The 12,470-nt window shown below is 46.4% G+C and overlaps 1 protein-coding gene across 1 annotated transcript in view; it reads right to left on the bottom strand.

Annotated features, from left to right (window-relative positions):
* The window catches only part of ZNF469 (zinc finger protein 469), a 411,666-nt gene that overhangs the window by 253,675 nt on the left and 145,521 nt on the right, over positions 1–12,470 (bottom strand). Inside the window, exon 7 of the mRNA XM_078848136.1 lies at positions 8,651–8,774. The gene's annotated coding sequence lies outside the window, so the exon portion shown is untranslated. The remainder of the gene's footprint in view (positions 1–8,650; positions 8,775–12,470) is intronic.

The following is a 12,470-nucleotide window of genomic DNA, read 5'->3' as shown; positions in this document are numbered from 1 at the left end:
GGTTTCATGAGGAAAAATACATGACAGATTCTGAGGTACACAGATACTGTGGTAAGGGGGGGCCAAATACATACCAAAGACAGATAGGAATCACAAACCTGGATTCTATTCCTGGTTATGCCACCATCTTGCTGTGTGATACCTTGGCCAAGCCACTTGGCTTCCTCTGTGCCTGTTTCCCCTCTTGCCCAGGGTCTGTATTCCTGTTTAGCCTGTAAGCAATTCACTGTGGGGATTGTCTCTCACTATGCACAGGGGCGCTGCTGGACTATGAGCCAGAAAGAGGCATGCTCCAGTGATCAGAGCTCAGCAACATCCAGTGGTCAGACTCCCAATATGAATACTCGGGAGATGCTTTCAATGTCAGGGAGACTTGTGATGTTTAACAGCACTCACTTCCACAGGTATATATTTGAGGGCTCACAGCCTGGTGTGATTTAATCACCACCTTACAGCTATGCTAGCAAAAAAAAGCCCAACACCTATCCACTTGCCCACAACCAAAATCAACACCGGCTACCATATGCCTGACAGCAGGCCAGAGGTCCACAGACAGCTGCTCTGAGTGGCTGTGAAGTTAAGTACAATGGCAATTGATTTCTAACCGTGTGATGCTGCAGCCCAGGTGGTGTGTGTATATCTGCAGTGAACCAGTCGACATTCTGCATTTAACCTTTCCAGCACAAATGTGACCTTTGTTTACTTCATTTCCTGCTCATCCTTTGCAACTTTAAAAATAAAATGAAGGGTTTGCCAGTCTGGAAATGGCCTAGATTCACAGATTCATAGGGCTTCAGGCAGAAGGGACCATTAGATCCAGAGGCGGCGAGTTCTATCTCCACGTGGTGCCTTAGCACCAGCAATATTCAGAGCCCAGGGGCCCCGCCCGGCCCCACTTGCAGCCCCCCCATTCCTCCCCCGGCCCCTGCTTGCTGCCCCCTCCCCGCCCCTGGAGAAGAGCATCCCTGCCTCTGCCTCTTCCATGCAGCTCCCTGCTGCCTCCCTGCAGCAACGGCTGCCGCAGGGTCCTAGTGCCCCCAACTTCACTGCCAGGGCAAACTGACTGAGCCTGCCCTTTCACCTCAGACCCTTCCCTTTTCCGGCGGGACCCTCCACCAGCACAGGGGCCCCCCCGCCCGCAGTCACCGCTCCTGCCCCACGCTGGGCAAGGGGCAGCCCCATCCCTCGCCCCCAGTGAGGCTACAGTCAGGGGCAACAGCAGGGGAGGAGGCGCACGCAGCTCCCCCCAGCACCCAGCCTGGGGGAGGCCAGGGAGATTCCTGGGCCTGAGAGGGGCCCTAGGATCACATGCAGTGACAGTAGTGGGGGTGAGTGTGCTCCTGGGGGGGGCAGGAAAGGCCCAATTGGGCAGGAGAGTCCCAAAATACAAAGTCCAAGTCCTGGTCCCAGGCTGAATGACTCCAGGATAGCATTTGTCCCGGATTCCCTGTGGCACTGTTGCATGCCTGCCTGAGGCTCAGGGGCAGCACCAGCCTCTTCCAGATGGGGGAGCCAAGGTGGGCCTTAGCACCCCCTCAACACAAGGCCCCATCCCTGTTCCTCCTCTTCCCCCAATGCCTCGCCCCCTGCTCCCCTGCCCCGGCCAGACTGGAATCCAGAGCCAGGCTGTGGTAAGAACCACCCAGGAAGCCCGGGCTGCTGTGGGGAGCCCGGGACACAGGCCAGGGGCTGTTCTCTGGCAGGGCCTCGGGAGGAAGAGCAGTAGGATGGGGGCAGCCAAAGAGGACAGAGGGGCTCCTGCTTCCCGCTTTTGCCTTTTGAAAAGTTGGCCACCCTAAGCTTGGGCTGCAGGTCTATAAAATTGCAGTGTAGAGGCTCGGGCTTCAGCTCAGAGACCCTCAGAGACCCACCTGCAGAGTCTCAGAGTCCAGCGAGTCTGAACATCTTCACTGCAATTTTATAGCCTTGCGAGTCCGAGTCAGCTGATTCATCACTAGATGTACCCTCTGTGCCTCCATCCCCCATCAGTAAAAGGGGCCTACACTTGAGGTGGCTGGTGGTCGTTACTAAGCCAAGCAACCAACAGAAGTTGGCCTTACCCAACCGTGGTAACAGAAAAAGGAAAGGAGGATGATCGCTGGTCTTTGGCTAAAACACGTCTGCCAAAAAGGCATCCAGTGTTGATTTGAAACTATCAAGAGATGTAGGATCCACCGCTTCCCTTGGCAGCTCGTTCTAGTGGTTAATCACCCTCACTGCTTACAATGTGTGCCTAATTTCTCATCTGAATTTTCCTGCCTTCAGCTTCCAGCTATTGGTTCTTGTTCTGACTTTCTATGCTAGACGAAAGAGCCCTTTAGTATTTGCTATGTTCTCCACAGGGAAGGTACACTGTAATCAAGTGTATATGTAGTGGGGCCTATATAGAGAAATAAACACTTCTTTGTTTGATCATGGAACATCAGGACATACGCACACATGCTTCCCACACTTTAACTGTACACCTCAGGGTACTGTAGACTAAAGAAGCAGATGGAAGAAGACTTAAAAGGTTTCCTGGCTCTCGGATGTGTTTCATACAAGTTCACAAAGAAGAACATTAGGGAAAAAACCCTCTCAAAATATAAATGCAGAGTGCTCTTTGGCCGAGGCTGCCAAAAGTAAGAGTCATATATTTACAGTGGTTCCGTGATCACAAATTCCCCTCAGAGAAGTGGAGGGCTGGAGCCTTGTTATGTCAGTCATCTGGGACACGTCTGATATACAGTCATGTATATTCCCAAGTATTGTGGGAGTCTGTCCAACAGGGACATACTGCCCATAAGCAGCAGTTATGAATGTTTTCCATACCACGACTCAACGTTATAATACAAGGTTTTCACATCCTCCTCCCCTTGTTTCTGGGCCCTGACCCCTCCATCTCATCCAGCAATAAAGAAAAGAAGGATGGTTGTAACCCACACATTGAGAACCCATGGACCATATCATTGACGAAGGTGTTTTCCAAACCACAATCAACATTAGGCTGCTAACTTTGTGCAAAAGAGAGAGACACAGAGTTATAGCTTCAGCCCCATGCTATGTTCATGCCGCGGGGAATTGGAAGGGATGGCCATGAGTGTTCCATGTTGCTGTACTCTGTGAAATAACTGATGGCGCTTTTTGGGTATTGTCAGTTGGGTGAAATGAGCACTTCCAAATTGTCTTCAGCTGAGATCATCTAGCCATCAACAGCAATATGTGTTTTGCACTTATATCTACCCATGCTGCACTATGACCTTCCACACGAGTATTTCCAGTTGTTTTACAATAATGTCCCGATCTTCAGAAGTGCTGAGACCCAAAAAGCCCAATAAAGTCAAAAAGGGGGGCAAACTCTTGACACCTTTGAAAATCCAGCCACTTCTCTGCATAACACTCTTCTGAGAAAGATAAGCATTATCCTCTTATTACTGATGGGGAAACTATGGCACAGAGCAGTGAAGTAACTTGACCAACGTTATACAGTGAAGTCAGGAATGGAACTCCTATCTGATTCCAAATACCCTCAGCCGCATGACTATCCTTCCTCTCTCCCAGTGAAAGCCGATTAACAGCAAAATGTGCGAAGAGAGACGAGGTCTGAAGCAGATAGAGGTTTTGGCTTGCTTATGGTATGACTCGATTGCAGCTGGTATAGCTCAGAGGCAAGCTTGATTGAGGGTTGCTTTATTTATTGCATGATGTAAGCAATTCAAAGTATGGCAGGTCATCTAAAGGTTTGGGCAGGCATCTTTTTGTTGCAGAACTTGAAATACAAACAACACACAAAAAAACCCTAGACCTCATGCTAACCTCTAATACACGTCACCTCTCCCTTTTCCCATCTTTTCATTTTCTATGGCTCATTCAGAGCTGTAATTATTGCTGTTTGGATATACCTCAAACTTTTGCTCAAGCTAAGCCATATATCCATACCAACACACCTAGCAATCTAACTTTGCCTAGCACAGCACTTCCAAGTCAGACTATAGCTGCACTTATTAAACTTGTACTTATGAAACTTGGTCCTAGCTTATTCCCCAGAGTGAGTGCAGGCACTGAGGACAAACAGGAAGTAGGAAGTTCGGTTGTTTTTTGTTTTTAAGATAATTTTATATATTGGGTTTTGGCCCCAATGCATATCACGGGATCGGTGGACCCTGTTTATGCTCACAAGCTCACGTGTATTACATCAAGAGAAGGATAGACCACTTAAAAGGATTTCAGGCTACAGTCCATTTATGCAAAAAGAAAAGGAGTACTTGTGGCACCTTAGAGACTAACCAATTTATTTGAGCATGAGCTTTCGTGAGCTACAGCTCACTTCATCGGATGCATACCGTGGAAACTGCAGCAGACCTTATATACACACAGAGATCATGAAACAATACCTCCTCCCACCCCACTGTCCTGCTGGTAATAGCTTATCTAAAGTGATCATCAGGTGGGCCATTTCCAGCACAATGAAGTGAGCTGTAGCTCACGAAAGCTCATGCTCAAATAAATTGGTTAGTCTCTAAGGTGCCACAAGTACTCCTTTTCTTTTTGCGAATACAGACTAACACGGCTGCTACTCTGAAACCTGTCCATTTATGCTTTAGATCAACAAATGTTTTCATTTTTAATAACAATGTCATCTCACCTATGTAAAATATGTATTAAAATTAGAAACAATAAAGTTTTAGTCTGTCACTGTAGGTTAAGTCAACATATTTCAAGTCACTGCTCATCATACAGCAAGCGCTCAAACGGTGAGCATTGTTCAGCCAACCTATTTTTATTTTAAAAAACCTACAGCAGGATAATACAATTCATTTCTGGAATACGTAACTAGTCCATGCATTCAAAGCTTCCCTGTTCCAAAGGAACCAAACATATTAAACTCCACTCCACTCCCGTGCACTTTATACTGCAGAAAACCATTGAAAGGCAGCTTAGACACAACATTTAACCTGCTGTAAAAGCTTTTTCAGCTGGAGGAGAAAAGGATTCCTAGTTTTAGACATCTGCTAATGTGGTGCCAAGAAATTAAAGCAACAGAAAGCTGAGAGACACTCTTCTGGCCATTTTGTCATCTGGCCTTGGGAAAAAAAAAATCTGTCATATTTGATCACTAGAGACACAACCATCTGGTACCCTCTTACAATTATCCAAGAGCAAAGTAAGAGGCTGCTCTTGAAAATTTGGGCCTTTATGTAGCAGGCCCCGTGGGCACCAGAAGCAGGGGGGTCAGAGGCCATGCCCCTCCCTCCCTTTTTAACAAAAGAAACATATGCGCAGAATTCATGTCCCCTGTAGATTTTTTCCCCCAGCAAAATAATAGATCCTGCCAGGGAGGCACTGCAATTACACCTTTTCCCCACCAGGGGCTGCTGTGGTGACAGAAGAGAGAAGTTCACAGCAGGAGCAGCCAGCTGCAAGGAGGGATGGGACTCTTTGGCATTGGTCGCCCCCCCCCCCCCCCACACACACACACACACTTCTACAAAGATTCTGGTGCTCTTGGCAGGACCTCAAATTCTCAGTGTCCTGTGGGGATTAGGGACCTGATCCAACTCCAATTCAAGTCAATAGAAAGACTCCCATTGGCCAGATTGGGAGTTGGAGCAGATCCAAAGTGGGGTGTGACTCAGGTTACTGATACACCAGACATTTTCCCATCAGCTGTGCAAATCACTCATCCGCGCATGTTTATGTTGGCTTCAAAAGCATACAAGGAAGTGTTCTCATAGCATAGGTGTCGAATGATGTTCCCACTGCATGGCCACAGGCCTTCACCTGCATTATTTACACCTTAGCTGCCTCTTCTGAGACTTTAAGATAAATACCACCACACTAATTGTCCTTTTTTGCTAAGTATTGTGACAATAGTACGTGGACAGGGTAACAGGAAGGCTGTCTGATTACAAGAATCTCCCTGCCTACCCAGAGGAGACACATTTCTTCCTAGTGATTCCCTACAATGGATTTGTGAGCTTGTTTCCTGCTACCAAGACGAACCACAAATTATCCTATAAAATGAATTTACCTCCGGGAAATACTTTGCCATTGCAAAGTTCATCTCTGTGAACACACAGTTTAGAGACAAGGTAAGTGCCAGTGGAAGTCACACATGGGTAAGTGCCTATGCACATGCCCAGGAAATGCAAACACCAGGAGAGTGTAAGGAGGTCAACAAGAAAAAACACACTGCTGCTGGTGGTTTTTCCTGAAACAATCTGAGCTTTCCCCTATCTCATTATATACAGCAACCTACACTCACTGGGCCAGTTTATGATATAATTTACACCAACAGCCTGAAGCAGATATCAGAATCTGTCCCCAGGACATGTAACTCATACTGTTTACATCACCTCTGAATTTGGCCCAAGGGAAGGTGTGAAAGGGGAAAGACAACAAGGACCACAGCCAGATTTGCATGTTGGCAAATTCCCTCCAACCCTGCAGGAGAGGAAAGCTTTGAAATGAAACAAAAGCCAGCAAACTCCTGCAGAAGGTACTAAAGGCCTCTTTCTCTTCCTTGCCATAATTCACCACGTTGTGTTTTCTATAGAAACAAAGGCCATCCCTCAAAGGGAAGCATTCACACGCTCACACAAAGGAATCCAGGATTCGGTTTCATGGTAATTAGGGCTGCAGTCATACATGGGCTCACCAGCTTTTTGCTGCTGTTTGGATAACCCCACATTCTGAAGAGGCTGTGCCTAGACTGATGAGCCCTTTTTCAAAAGTTCGTTCCCGATCTCACCCCTTAACATTCTCTTTGGGAAGCTAAACAGATCGAGCTCTTTGAGTCTATCACTCTAAGGCAGGTTTTGTAACCCTTTAATCCTCCTTGTGGCTCTTCTCTGAACTCTCTCCAATTTATCAACATCCTTCCTGAATTGCAAACACCAGAACTGGACCCAGGATTCTGGAAGCAGTTGTACCCGTGCCAAAGGCAGAAGTAAAATAACCGGTCTGCTCCTACTCAAGATGGCCCTGCTCAGGCATCCCAGGATTGCATTAGCCCTTTTGACCACAGTGTCACGCTGGAAACTGATTATCCACCATAACCCTCCTATTCCCCGCTTTACCACAGACTTGCTGTGATGACCTTGAGCAAATTGTTTCTCTAGGTCCCAGCTACCCCCATCTTTAAAACGGAAATAACTAAGCTCATATTTAACTTGTGATATTGTGGATTCTGCAATATTAGGCTTCTACCACAGTTTTCACAGCGGGAGCCCTGCCGTGTGCATTGCTGACAGGGAGAGCCCTCACCGCCTTGGGTCTGAGAGCGGGAGCCCCCGCTGTCAGCCCCGGGTGGCCGGCAGTGGGAGCCCCCGGCTCTGAGCCCCAGGCAGCAGGCAGTAGAAAATTACAGAAAAATAATAATGGACTTTAATACTGCAAATAATGAGGTCTATTATTACTTTTCTGGAATTTTCCATGGCTTGTCCACAACTCAGCCACAGGGTTTTGACAATCATCCTGCAATTCAAGTAGGGCCTGAGACGGGTCTTAATTTGTAATGAAAGAGGTGCTGGGGCTCAAACATTCATAACTGATGCATCAAGCCGAGAGGTGCCAGGGCTATGAACTGCCAAGCCGAGAGGTGACAGGGCTCAGCCCTGGCACAAATTAAGAACTGGCCTTAGAGATAAAAGATAAAAAGGGCTACATGTATGCAAACTATTATTATTACTAGTCTGCTGCACACTAATCTTGGCTGAAGGAAATGCTGGCATTAACCTGTGGAGGCCTGAGGGTAGCAACGTATTGTCTATTCATAGTGTATTTTTGTTTGTAATCATAATCCAGCATCGTTAATACAGTATGTCCAGTATGAGCAATTCCTGAAGCCTGGATACGGCTGGCTCCTTGCCACAGATCCTTTAATCTCCACACAAAGCTTTCCCTAAACTTGGCGATCTCCTAGGACAGCAAAGTGAGCTGGCTTGCCTGTCCCTTAGAGAAGCTCATTTGTCCGGAAGTCAGGCTGTTCTGATATCAAATTGCAAAGCATGTCAAAGACAAAATAATATTTTCTAAGTCAAGCTTCATTATTGTGATACTAATTAGGGGAAGGTTGAAAGCCTCCCAGAAGGATGGTTGCCATGAAAGGGCTAGGGAGGGGAAGGCACATTGTTACTGTGCAGAAGGAACGCACATCACTAGAGCTGGGAGGATCTCTAGGAGCAAACAATTTATTCCAGTCTTACCCTTTTTTCCTTTTCACAACTTACCCATTAACAGGCTTGGATTTTGACTAATTTATTTACTAGGCATGATTGTTTGTCCAACACCTTTATGCAAAAAAATCTCAGCCAGTGAGTTCTTCACAGACTGTTCACTTCAGCTACATCACTATTTTCTATTCATGGTGCACAATTGGCCACCTTAGCCACATGCTGTTGTTTCTGTTCTCTGATTAGATGATAAATGTAATAGAACTGCACAAGCGTTTCTTTCACGAATGGCAAATATCCATACTCCCACACCCATAACTTTGCCAGCATGTAAGTATGGAATAGCCATTCCCCAAATACCAGCTCACACAAACTCTTGGAAAAGTTGTGAACAGAAAAGGGGAAAACGTCGGATGAACTGAACAGTTCTTCCAAATTGAAATGAACTTCCTCAGCGGCTATGCTATGGTACTCTCCAGACTCTAAACCTCACATACCTTTCAAGTCAGTTTTTTTCTAAGGGCTCGTTGCACAGTCCAACTGGATGATTTACTTTTTCTTTTCATAAGTGCATCATCATTTGTAGTGTGATTCAAATGGCAGCAGAAACCTCCTGAGCACCTAAAAGAAACAACATACACAACGGGGTTTGGTTTAATGGTCAAGGTAACGTAAAGAGAAGGGCATGAACCAACCCCAAGGATCATCCAAAACTCTTGCATATTTGAAGTCTAGGTATGGATTTTAATTTTGCATCTTGGACCTATTTCCAGACAGTCATCTCTTTTCTTGTTATCACTTTTACTATTGATCAGTGAAGATCAAAGGAGTCGGGATGTTTGTCTTAGATAAGTACCCCAAAGTGTGAATGTTTCTCCAAACTACCTATGAATCCAATTCTGCAAGGTACTTTCTGTAATGCTCTAGGTGTCCTCAACAACCACTGAGGTCCACTGCAGCCAAAGGTACTCTGGACCTTGCAGGATTGGGTCTTAAAACACTCTGATTTGCAAACTAGGGCTGGATAGATCATAAGAAATTCCAGTACACTCTGGGAGATTTTAGAATTTTCAGTTCCGGGTGAAATGTATAAGTGCAGAAGGGTATAGAAAAAAGACAATGGAAGTGGCCTCAGAAAAAGAGTTTGACTTGGATTCACTTCCAGAGTTTGGGAGAGGTCCAGTTTGGTTCTTGTTCTCAAATCACTTCTTGTATTCCTATTTTTCACTTTTTGGGGGGAATATGTTTTCATTTTGTTTTTTAAAATAAGTGTCCAGACTTTGATTAAACTTTATCAACCATCATCTCTCTCAGAATGTGCAACAATCTCCTTTCTTTCCATCTTTCTAGGACTTTTCTCTCTGTGTTTGTTCTGCCCAGATGGAAATTTGTGTTTGGCTGTGCTGGGCTATGTCAGCATAGGATAAAAATAATGATCTTTAAAGGAAATCCAAACACTGCAATCTCCTCTTTCACTCACTACCTAATTAATAATTTCCCAGTCACCCTGGCCTTTGAGGAGATCTGTTTGTGTTCACTGCACTCGGGAAAAGTCAAAGCCATTCTGAAACAGGCGTCTGAGAATTCTATTCTTTAAAATGTTCTCTCTTCTACATAAGCATCTAGTACTTAAGGTGTGCAAATGCATGCACAAAAATAGAATCATAGTTGTGGATCCACCTGGCATGTGGAGATAATTAATGCACAGTCATTTGTGCACGGAATTACCACAAGCGTGCAGAAGATCTGGAAGGTGGTTCTAACTGGAGTCCCACAAAAGCCACAGTGTGAAAGGACTTCCAGTGGTTCCACATAGTCATGTAGTCAAGGGTAAACATGAGTTTACCCACTTCTCATTTGGGGGATATGGAGTTTAGTTTAGGCTAGTTTATTCACTTGTATTTTTATGATGACACCACTAGTTCCACATGCCCAACACTAACCAAAAATAAATGGTCCACTGTAGATATGGCAGTAAGATGCCAGAGAGTTACACTGAGATACCAATAAACTCTTGACGATTACCTGTTCTCTTCATTCCCTCTGGGGCACCTGGCATTGGCCATTGTTGGGAGGACAGGATGCTGGGGTGGATGGACCTTTGGTCTGACCCGCTATGGCCATTCTTATGTTCTTTGAAGAGATACATGGGGGCTGATTTCTGGGCCCATGCCTCCATTTGAACACATGAGCTTTGACAGAGGCTCACACTTGCATGCACAGGTGATGGAACTGTCAGGTACAAAGCCCACTTGTCCAAAGGAGGTTTGCGTGTGCAAAGTCTAAAGGTGTTAGTTCCCCAGAGTGCATGTACATAAAAAACACTGTGTGCCTGTGAGATGAGGCAGGACCGAGGGCCCCAATGAAACCCAGCCCCTTGTAGAATACAGGGGAGAGGCTGCCAGCAAGTCATTGATTCTACCTGGAGTACAGTACAATACAAGTACAGTACAATACAACTTCACTGTGCATAGCACTTTCAGAGCAACTGTACCCACACAAGACATGTTACAGAGCTAGACAATACTGCTGCAGTGCTCAGTAGGACTATCTGAGGTACAGAGAAAGGGAGAGGCACAGACAGGGGAGAACAGATTGGCATTCAGCTGAGATGTGAAGCAACAGAGAGAGCTGATGAGACAGTGAGATACAGAGGAGCCGTTCCAGATGGCAGGAGCTGCAGAGAGATGGTGTGAATGGAAGGAGGGGCGACAGTGCAAGTGGAGGGAACAGAGGGAGTCAGCCGAGGGCAAGTCTAATAGGGCCTTTATAAACGAAGAGGGGCTGGATGCTGAAATGAATGGTGACAGGAAGGAAAACTAATTGTTTGCGGATGGAGGGGATAGGGCAGCGCATTGCAGTCACAGAGCCAAATGTCTGCAATCAGGATATAGAGCCTTAGACTGGAAGCTCTTGAGGGCAGGGACTGTGTAAAGTACAAGGTCCAGATCCTGATCATAACCTTGGAGTACTGTGATACAAATATGAGATTATAGTAATAAATACATAGCCGGCTAATTCTAAATCGTGCCTGAGGATGTGAACTTGCTGTACACTGCGTAGCAGGAGGCGGCCTCAATCCTGACTGCGTGTTACCAAAAGACAAATAATAATTCCTCATGCCCTGGTCATCTAGGCTGTGATTTCACACAGTGCTCAGATCAGCCCATCCTTGGGTGATGGACATGTAGATAAGCCATACGCCCTTGATGAACTTCCTGAGTGCCATCAGACGTGCTCCACCAAATGATTTGGAGAGGCAGAACCACACAGCTTCCTTTGTCCCCATACACAGCGTATACACAAATGCCAACAACAGGTGTGACGAATGTGGGAGAGGGCTGCCGCTGTACTCCTGATGTCCCTCTAAACCCATGACTGGGTACCCCCAAGGCTGAACACTCCAAGTGGGGTGTCTATTGGAAAGGTTGTCGTTTAGCCTAGATTGTTCCAAACTTGGCATTCTCTGGCTGCATTCCCTCCATGGATCCCACCCAGCCAGGTTATGGGCAATACACTCAAACACACAAAACCAAGGCACAAACCCAACAGGGAAGCTCCTGCCCAGGACTGTGGTCAGCACAAGCCCCGCGCATGTCTCAGAGCCCTACAACTCATCCACCCCTCTGCAAAGTCCTCAGATTGAACAGCGCAGCTGCCCCCACTTTACTTCCAAACTGGGATTACCTCTCTCGCCACCCTGGCTGGTAATCAGCCCCTAAAATCCCAAGCAGTCGCTTGATTTGATAGGAACTTCTCCTAGGGACACTCTGGAGAGCCACACAGTGAGACACCAAAATGGCCTGCACATCCCATCTTGATGCAGTGGTTAACGGGTGCTAGTCTGGTGATACCAGTCAGCTCTGTGTTTTTGGGGAACCAGGGGGCAGTATCTAGCCTGTCTGACTCATGAAAGACACCCCTCCACCACCAGCCTCTGCTTGAGCCAAAACCGATCAGAGAAAAGGCTTGAAGAGAGCAGTGAAGGGCGTTGGGAGACACACCTAGACCCCTCCTGACAAGGGTGACAAGATTAAGACATCTCCATTAGCATACAGAATGAAGAACAGAGAACTCCCCTAGCTTCATCTGCATGAAAGATGGGACAGGGATTAGCATAAAGAATGAAGAACAGAGGACCGCACTGAAGTCTGGGACCAGAAAAGCGGGGATGCACTGCATCATGGGAATCTCTGCTCCAGCTGTTAATGAACCTACGCCTGCACACACCCAGCTCAGCAATTATCAGACCGATTCTAGTAATAAATCCTTGACTAAAAGGAAAGGAGGACTTGTGGCACCTTAGAGACTAACCAA

This window comes from Lepidochelys kempii, chromosome 12 (genome assembly GCF_965140285.1).
Source record: "Lepidochelys kempii isolate rLepKem1 chromosome 12, rLepKem1.hap1, whole genome shotgun sequence".
Classification (NCBI taxonomy): Eukaryota; Metazoa; Chordata; order Testudines; family Cheloniidae; genus Lepidochelys; species Lepidochelys kempii.
The sequence above is the reverse complement of the archived record's forward strand: the minus strand, read 5'-3'. Positions and strand labels throughout refer to the sequence as shown.